At 40.6% G+C, this 9,493-nt stretch overlaps 1 pseudogene; it reads left to right on the plus strand.

Annotated features, from left to right (window-relative positions):
- The window catches only part of LOC135475072 (uncharacterized), a 136,052-nt pseudogene extending 130,397 nt beyond the window's left edge, over nt 1-5,655 (plus strand).
- Nucleotides 5,656-9,493: the final 3,838 nt, after the last annotated feature.

Here is a 9,493-nt window from a genome sequence, read left to right on the forward strand (position 1 = left end):
GGCTTCAGCAGAATTATGTAAAGAAAAAAACATTAATTGATAACGTGTAAGAAATCTGAAAGCTAACAAACTGAATGATGTTTTGGAGGCTGTAGACTTGCTTTAAATGTTAGGGATATTTCTGTTGCGTTAAATAAATAAAAAGTGGTGCATTGTAATTTATCTTCATATTTGCGCAGATTGCTCAGATAACAGTAATAATACTTCCCATACCTACATAATGGCTGATAGTTTTAGTCAAGTAGAATATAACGTGCATATGTGTGTAGGCACAAATGTACAAAGATGGCGCCATTCAAAGCTCTGGTTAAAATATGAACAGCAGCGATTGATTACCCTCCTTTGAAGTTTCAGACGGGTAATAAACTGCCTTTTTCTTTATTGTGACACTAACACACACATGTCTCATAAACATCACACTTTACACAGTTCACAGTGATCGAATAATATTGGGTTACCAAGCACTTCACTAATTTACCCAGCCACGTGATGGAAAGAGCTGCGGGCTATCGGCACCAAATTATGAAGTCTGTGGAAAAAAAGTGTCATGTCAAATATCAAGTGTCGTGAGTAAAACCATTCTAGGATCAGTCTTTACTAACCATATTTGACCTTCTCTCTAATCCAGCCATCCCTGTCCCTGAAAAATGAATGATAGGGTGCGACTGACTTGGCACTTCAAGGGACAAGCCAATTTTGGACCCGCACAGACCGGAGCTCGGTGAAGTTGGCACAAGATTCCAACACAACATACACCACCATATTCGCCAGAATGCAGCTCGCGCAGCTGAAAATATGGAAATAAATGTTGTGTTGGAACATAGTGCCAACTTTATTTTTTACCTAGCAGGGTAAAGTTGGCACAATACTCCAACACAACATTCTACGGGATAGTAAGTATACAGTGAGCATGTGCCTGACATGTATTAAAAGGTCCCATAAACAAGCCTTTTAAAGTAAATGCTGTCTTTATTCACATACACACCGCATTAACCTGTTATCAAATATACCATCACAAATTCGTTAATATTTGAAAGATAGCCAGTCCTTAAGGTTACGTTGGTGGGATAGAAAAACATCTACAAGTTGTAGCAGCTCTGGAATAAGGACTAATCGACAGCACTGCGTGTTTACGTTTAGTGCTATTTTGGACCGGCCGTAACTTGCCACGATGTTAAAAATGCCGTCGAAAAAAGGGTATCGTTAAAACATAGCAGCTTATATGGGTACGTTCGAGGGATCGGTGGGAAGAAAACAGGCAGCGCCCGGGTGGAAAACCACGACCATCCACAGGTTGCTGAGAGACATTTCCACATACGGCCGGAGAGGAAGCCAGAATGAACTGGACCGCATTGGTGAGAGGCCTCTTGGTCACTGCAACGCGGTGGCGTGCTAACCACCTCGGCCACGGAGATAGCTAGAAATGAATTTTAAGATGTGCTAAAGCAAACAGGCATATATTTCTAATTCAGTTCGGCGCAGCAGCCTCACCTAGACACATTCAATACCTTTTCTATCTATAGCACTACGCTCCAATCTGTGGGCAAATTACAAAGAATACAACATATTTAGGCCACACAACGTGTCCGGTCTATGCAAATGTATCTATGTTAGCGGTTATCTTTTTAGTGACACTCATTATTCAGAAGGAATTTTTCACATCGTGGCAAGTAGCAGAGGTTCTAGAATGGCATTAAATGTAACCCTGAAACACAGTGCTATTAATCAATAATCATTTGATTTCCGACCCCCGAATGTACTTATGTAAGCGGTTATCTTTTAATGATACCCATTTCCCAGAAGGAAAGTAGCAGATAGTCTAGAATGGCACTAAATTTCAACACGGAACACAATTCCGTAGATTAATCCCCCATTCCAGGGCGTCTACCTCTTGCAGCATGTTTTCCGATCACTAGCGTGGACCTATAAAAGCGGTTATCTTCCTGGTGATCCCTGTTTTTCGAAAGGAATATTTGACACCATGGCAAGTAGCAACAGTCTACAATGGCACTAAATGTGAAGCTGGGGCAAAGTCCTGTCGAATATTTCCGATCCTTGAATGTACCTATGCAAGCGGTTATCTTTTAATAATCCCCATTTTCAGAAGAAAATTTAGACCGTGGTAAGTAGCAGACGTTCTAGAATGGCACTAAATATAAACCTAAAACATAGTACTATCAATTAATCCCCACCCCAGTGCGCCAACGACTTGCAGCATATGTTTTCTGGCCACTCAAATGTACCTATCTTTTAATTAGTTTTTAACTTTTTAATGATAACCGTTTTGGAGCACGTTTTTGACACAGTGGCAGGTAGCAATGGCACTAAATGTAAAAGATGGGATAAATCACTATCAGGTAATCACAATTCCATGACGTCTGTGACTTGCAGCATATATTTTCCGACCACTCGAATGTATCTATATAAGCTGTTATCTTACTTGTGATACCAGATTTTCCGAATACATTTTTTACACCGTGGCAATTAGCAGACGATCTAGAATGGCACTCATTGACACAGTAATGTACATTAATTCCCATTCCACGGCGTCTGCAACTTGCTGCCTGTGTTTAACAACTTTTTGAATGTACCCATATAAGCGATTATCTTTTTTAATGAATACCGTTTTTCAGATGCCATTATGACACCATGGCATGTAGCAGACGGTCTAGAATGGCAGTAAATGTAAAGCTGAGACACAGTACTGTTGATTAATTCCCATTCCCGGGCGTCTGCAACTTGCAGTATATGATTTCCAACCCCTTCAATGTTCCTATGTAAGTGGTTATCCTTTTAATGATACCCATTTTTATGGCTCGTTTTTGAAACAGTGGCCGTAGCAGATGGTCTGGAATGGCACTACACGTAAAGATGGGGTACACTACTCTTCCCGTCAATTAACATTAAGGGCTTATTTTAAGAAGGTATATTTGATAACAGGTAAATGCGATGTGTGTGCGAGTGAATGAAGATCGCATTTAACTTTAACTTTAAATGGTGGTGAATGTTGTTTTGGAGAACTTCTATTACACGCCATACACATGTTCACTATATATGTATTACCCAGTAGAACTTTACCATGCCTGGTAAAATCTAAAGTTGGCACCACATTACAACCCAACATTCACTTCCATATTTGCAGGTGCTCGAGCTGTATTTTGGCAAATATGGTGTTCAGCGTTGTGTCGGAGTATTGTGCCAACTTCACCGACCTACCGGACCGATGTAATACGTGCATCCCTAAGACGTTTTGGCATCGAATTGCGGAACGTAAGAAAAACGAAGATTACTAACTATCGTGACTACTAACCTAAGATAAGTATCTAAATCACAGTTCGGACCATCAACTGGAGAAAAAAATTTCTAAAGTCAAATCCCAAAGACCACTGGTTTGAAATTGTCATCACACTTCGCTAACCTTGTGTAACCTTATTTAAAAACAATTGTAAGCAATTGTCAGCTCTTTGTAGTGATGTCGAAAGTACAAAGATGTGTTAGAAAATGTATCCTATGGGCACCCTTTAAAAGCGATAATACTGTTCTAAAGCTACCATGGTACATACTAACTACGTACACTTACACATCCAATCCTGTTTTATACCACTTTGTCTCCTTAAAGTTTGTCTTGGCTCCAATATCTATGGGAGCTAATGTTAAACTTTGTTTTAAACGTTGTGATAAACGTTGTTTTAACACTAGGTCGTCGTTAAATTGATCTTGCGATTATCTACTTGGAACGCCCTATGGACTACGAATGGTATCCGAATGTCGGACATGGCGCTTATATCTGTCTAGTTTTCCTGCATCTGCTGACCCTGGCCATATTCGAAAAATAAGAATCTCAAGTTCTTATCTTCCATTTAAGGGAAAGTTGCACAACGCCACTTATTAATACCAAATTTGAGATATAGATCAACTTCCATAACCCACGTCTGTTCGCTAAAACCATGAGACAACAGAGTAGGGCTGAAACTAAGAAATTCAAGGACATTTGACACATTAAGCATCACTACCTGGGCTTTTTGAAAACTGTTTTAAGATTTAATACCACATTTAACTTTAAGCCAAATCTTTAATTTTGTACTTAGCCTTAAAAACTGGATAACATTGTATCAGATATGAGCTGAAACTGCTACTAATATACTTTAACACTGGAAAACGCCATTGAACTATTACCTACATTAACGTGGCACATTTCTTTGTGGTTTTACCATATTCATTTTACCTGCTCCAATTGGAAAGCATCAACTGACAAATAGGTTAGAAATGTATGCGTCGAAACACACTTTCGTAGACATTAAGAAACTCGCAAACAAGAAAAAATAACATTTCCTTTAATTGAATCTGGGACTTTGAAACTTGTGAAACAATCATGTGTCCAGTTGTCCAGATTATATTAATCATAGGCTGAGCTTTGTGCGATATGGTTCATTCGGGTGATTTTGATGATGCTTTTGTGGTAAATTGTTGAAATAATATTTGTATCACGCTAAACAACAGTGTACACTTGAACTTGGACAAGAGTCGCCTTTGTGGGTAAAAGGGTAGGCCATTGCATTAGTATAGACACAGTAATTAAAATGCAGAGCTTCCAACATAAGTAAGAAAACAAAAATGTTGGGTTTTAAAGGTCAAACGCGAAGAGAGTCCAAAAAGTTTTTTCGATAGTCGACTTTGTACCAGATGGTGATGAGGTTGGGTGCGACACCATGATTTGTAGCTGTACACCAGCCACATGCAGACCTGCCCTCCCCTTAACTGTAGTTCATTGCCTTCACGTGACAAATGGAAGCTTCACATTCCATAGAATCCTCAATCGATAAAAAACCCCGTTCCAATGGAATACAGATTTGCAAGTAGCAGAATAAGGTCGCTAATTGCTACACAGTGAATGAATGAATGATTATGGCTTAACGTCACCTCGGCAATGTTTCAGCCATATTGTCGTGAAAACATAAACAAACATCAAGGTCATTTCTTTTCGATATGATGGCGAACACGAAAAACAAAGCAAAAACGTTCGGACATGCTTAAAAGTTGGTAAGAAAAATTAAAAAACTTGAAATTCGAAAACTACAATATTTTAAAATAAGTTTATCCAGATATATATATATATAAGGCCAATGGTCCTCAAGTATTTTATGACAGTATCGACAGTAATGTTGTCAATAAAATATAAATGGAGGTCAATGTGTAGACTTTGAACAACATGGGCAAAGTCTACACAGTCAATCAAGATATGTTTGATGCCGTATTCAGCATCACAATTGTGAATTCGAGGAATAAGGTTGAAGTGTATATTTTGATGATATACCAGTATTCATGGAATGCATCATTCATATCACTTACCGACTGAAGTTTGTCCACCGCCCTTCAACAGCGGGTCCAGTGTGTTTTTTGTGGATAATCCTGGGGTGGGGAGGGGTGGGGACATCTCTTCACATTCCTGCTGCATGCTTCAAGGAATGTCTTCTCTTCCCCACGAATGGGATGCCCACTGAGGGAGAAAGCTTCATACTGTTGCAGCAACTGGTGGACAGCAAGCGGACACTGGAGTCTAATAAGGGAATCCATCAGGGACAGGCGGGTGGATTTCCCGACACCCTGGAACAAGGGATCAAACTTCGCTCTGGCGGCACTCGTCACTTCCGGTAGGCAAACACATACAAAAGGTGGGTCAGGACAGGTCAAAACTCGGACAGGAAGGACACACTGGGATCTGACGAAGTGGAACACCATCCAAGAAATTCATTTGCTGAAGGATCAGAAGCCTCGGCGAGATAGACCTTGAGGAGAGCATCTGTGACGCCATATAAAGCAACAAGGACCATCTGCCAGGCGTTGTGATGATCATGGCAGTAATGTACACTGTCCTGGGGGTTGGGGGTTCTGAACAGGCCAGGCGGTGAATCATCACATGCCAACCGACAAGGAATACGGTTTTTATCATGTTCATCTCCATGTGGCCAAGACCGATGATTGGCAGAATGTCCTTGTATTTCCGATGTTCCTCGCCTAGCAGCACTGGTGATTTGGCAGACCATGGTCGCGAAAGTCCTGGAGTCATGTTTTGAACGTTGCTGGACAGTGTTGGTACCTGAAGTGTTGCTGGACAGTGTGGGTACCTGAAGTGTTGTCAATGATCTTGTTTGGAAGACCATCACAGTCCAGTACTGTCCAGTTCCGGGAACTCCCAACGCCAGTTTCTTGCATGATGTGATACAGAACAGCACAAACACTTTCAAAGGAACACGGGTTGACAAATCATGGTTCTACCAACGAAAGGGACATTGATGAGGGTGATGAGACGTAACACAATTGTAGTGATCCTCGCTTGTCCTAAAATGAAGACGTTAAAGACAGAGCTAATCCGATGGAGAGGAATCTCAAGGCGGCCTTGAACGAAGTACGAACGAATGATTTTGAATGTTTGGGCAGGAGACTCCTCCTACTGGGTAAGCTCCCGGAGAACTTAAACAGACATAAATCACAAAGTGTGACGACACCAAAACGCTGGAAACATCTTGGGGGACATCTGGATGTTGGCGCAAGAATGGGGATAATGTGGATATGGTTGGTGATGACGCCTACCGCGGGTAAGATCCACCCAGGCCAGTGGAGTTCAGGATGGTAGAAACTATCTTGCTGCCCGAGTTGAAATATAGGAGAACACTGAGGATGGACAAAAATAGTCTGACAGAGGACGAGTTGGAGAGGTGGAAATTGCTGCTGTGGTGTGGGCTCCTCCGGAATCTCGCAGGCTTTGGCGAGGGGCTTCATAGTCGCTCGCAGTCCATGTAGTTGAAGCCAAGTTGAAACAGCAGTGTCACAGACGGACATGTTCCTATGGTGCTGGCTGATCTGGACAGTACTGTATGCCAATGTAAACATCTCTTTGCCAATGCAGGTGGGTAGAGCTGTGAGAACTGGTTGCAAGTTTTCGTCACTGATTTTCCTCTCCACGATGGCCTGGCATAGCCCCTTGATGGTGAAATGTTGAGGTTGCTCATCAGTGCAGACGAAATGTGCCTCAATGTATGAGGCACAGTCTGTGCACATAAATGTTGACTGTCTGTGCAACCAGTTCTCCTGCAGTGCCCTGTCGAAAACTACATAAGCTTTTGTACTATACTGCTGAACCCCCTACGGTTATTCACTTGTTACGACGAAAAAGTGTTACATGATGTTATAACATTTCAGGTAATTAAAGAGCAATGGGGCACAGTAAACTGCTAGCAAATTTACTACTTGTACTCAATTGTGATAGCTTTTCGAACCTCACCAGTAGAAAGTTTATACGTGGAGGCAAATGAGCCTTTATATAACCGACGTATAAAACTGAGCCTTCAATGTGCTGCAGACTCATCCAACAAAACCTGCCTACGACTGTGTGTCCATCATATGTAGATAAATTTAACAAGTGTCCCAATAAGATCCCTCCGTATAGTCTTTGTATACGGGATCATGTTGAGGACTCTAACATCAAGTTAGAGGATATAGCTCCGGTGTCTTTTCCGGAGTCTCCCCCCCTGGCTTCTTCCACAACCTAAACGAATATTTGATGTACGAAAACATAATAAATCACATACAAATCCTGTTATAATTCAGCAAAGTTTTGCGGAAATCAAAGCCAATTATCCGGATTACAAATTTATATATACCGATGGGTCAAAGGATGGGGACAGAGTTGCAGCTGCGGCTATCTTAGAACAGCGGGTAATTTCTCTTCGTTTTCCACCTACATCCTCTATCTTTTCTGCAGAGGTCAGGGCTATACTCCTAGCCTTATCATGTGTTTCGCCCAGAGAGCAGTCGTGCAGTGACTCGGTGTTTTGTCTTTTGGAAATTGATAATAATAAATTTAAAAACCCATTAATTCTCGAGATAATAGCCGTACATAGAAACTAATTAAAGGAGGTAAAGATAATGTATTCTGTTGGATACCGAGTCACATTGGTATCCATGGAAACACAGTCGTGGACAGGGAGGCAAAGGCTGCCCTAAATAAATCCATATCAAAAGTTAAAATCCCTAACATAAATTGCAATGTTCTTAAATATATTCGTCGCTTTTGGCAGGGTTAATGGGACTTGCAGGTCCATAATAAACTGCATGATATTCACCCTGCCATTAGCTACAACACTTATACTTTGTGAAAAGTCTCGTAGAGACCGAGTAGTTTTAACGAGGTGTCGTATCGGGCATTCTCGTATAACATTTTATCCTAAATGGAGGAAGTGCACCCGATTTTATTGGATGTCATGCCAAATATAGCATCACACATACCATGGTTGACAGTGTGAACTGTGGCCCATGTTCGCCAAGGATTCTACACAGTCAACTCTATATATGATTTATTTGACAACATCGCTGGTAATGTTGTCATTATATATTTTAAAGCCATTGGTCTATATCATAAAATGTAAATTTTATTTGTCATAAGCATTTATAGAAAAACAGTTATATATATATATATTTAGATTTCTAGATATACTGTTTTTAATAATATGCTGGTTTTGGAGTTTTAACTGTTTTGGTTTTTTCTTATCTGATTTTAAACATGTCTGAGCTGTTTGTTTTATTTTTTGATGTTCTCACTATCATATCGAAAATCTTCACCGTCTTGTGTTTTAACCTTGTTCTGGCCACGATATGGCTGAATTTATCGTCGATGTGGCGTTAAGCTATAATCAATCATTCATTCATTCATTCGTTCAATTGTGATAAATATTGAGTACGAGGTAAAACACGAATCGAATATAATAAATTTGCTACATCCATTGCGGTAGGCGCTGTCTAACGTCTTGCTATTTACCCATTTCCATGAAGAGCTAAAATCCAAAGATAAATGAGGTGATATTACAAGACGTCGGATATCGCAGGTTATGTTACCTTATGGCAACTGCCAACTTTCGCCGATCTGTATTTTCTCAATATAGAATAAATTAATTTATTTATTTATTTGATTGGTGTTTTACGCCGTACTCAAGAACATTTCACTTATACGATGGCGGCCAGCATTATGGTGGGTGGAAACCGGGCAGAGGCCTGGGGAAACCCACAACCATCGGCAGGTTGCTGTCAGACCTTCCCAAGTACGGCCGGAGAGGAAGCCAGCATGGGCTGGACTTGAACTCATAGCGACCGCATTGGTGAGAGACTTCTGGGTCTTTACACTGCTACAATAAATTAAGGTATTTCATTTATTACAATTGTTGGCAATTGTATGTATCTGCACCTTATACCAGGTGATGTAAAATGAAATGGAGGAAAAAGTAAGAGATGGAAACGAATTTTCCAGCTCAAGAGTTAAGACTGGCCTTTTGGAGACGGGCGTGTGGGTTGGGAAGTTAAAGGGATGCTCCAGTAATAATTTTGCTGAGTTTAAAACTTGTTATATTATATGCTCACATTTAAACAAAGCCAAATTGGAAGCCTTTGGGTGATATGTTTGTGCGTAAACGTAAAACGTAAAACAAACTTCTCAGATATA

Source organism: Liolophura sinensis, chromosome 9 (assembly GCF_032854445.1).
Source record: "Liolophura sinensis isolate JHLJ2023 chromosome 9, CUHK_Ljap_v2, whole genome shotgun sequence".
Taxonomy (NCBI): domain Eukaryota; kingdom Metazoa; phylum Mollusca; class Polyplacophora; order Chitonida; family Chitonidae; genus Liolophura; species Liolophura sinensis.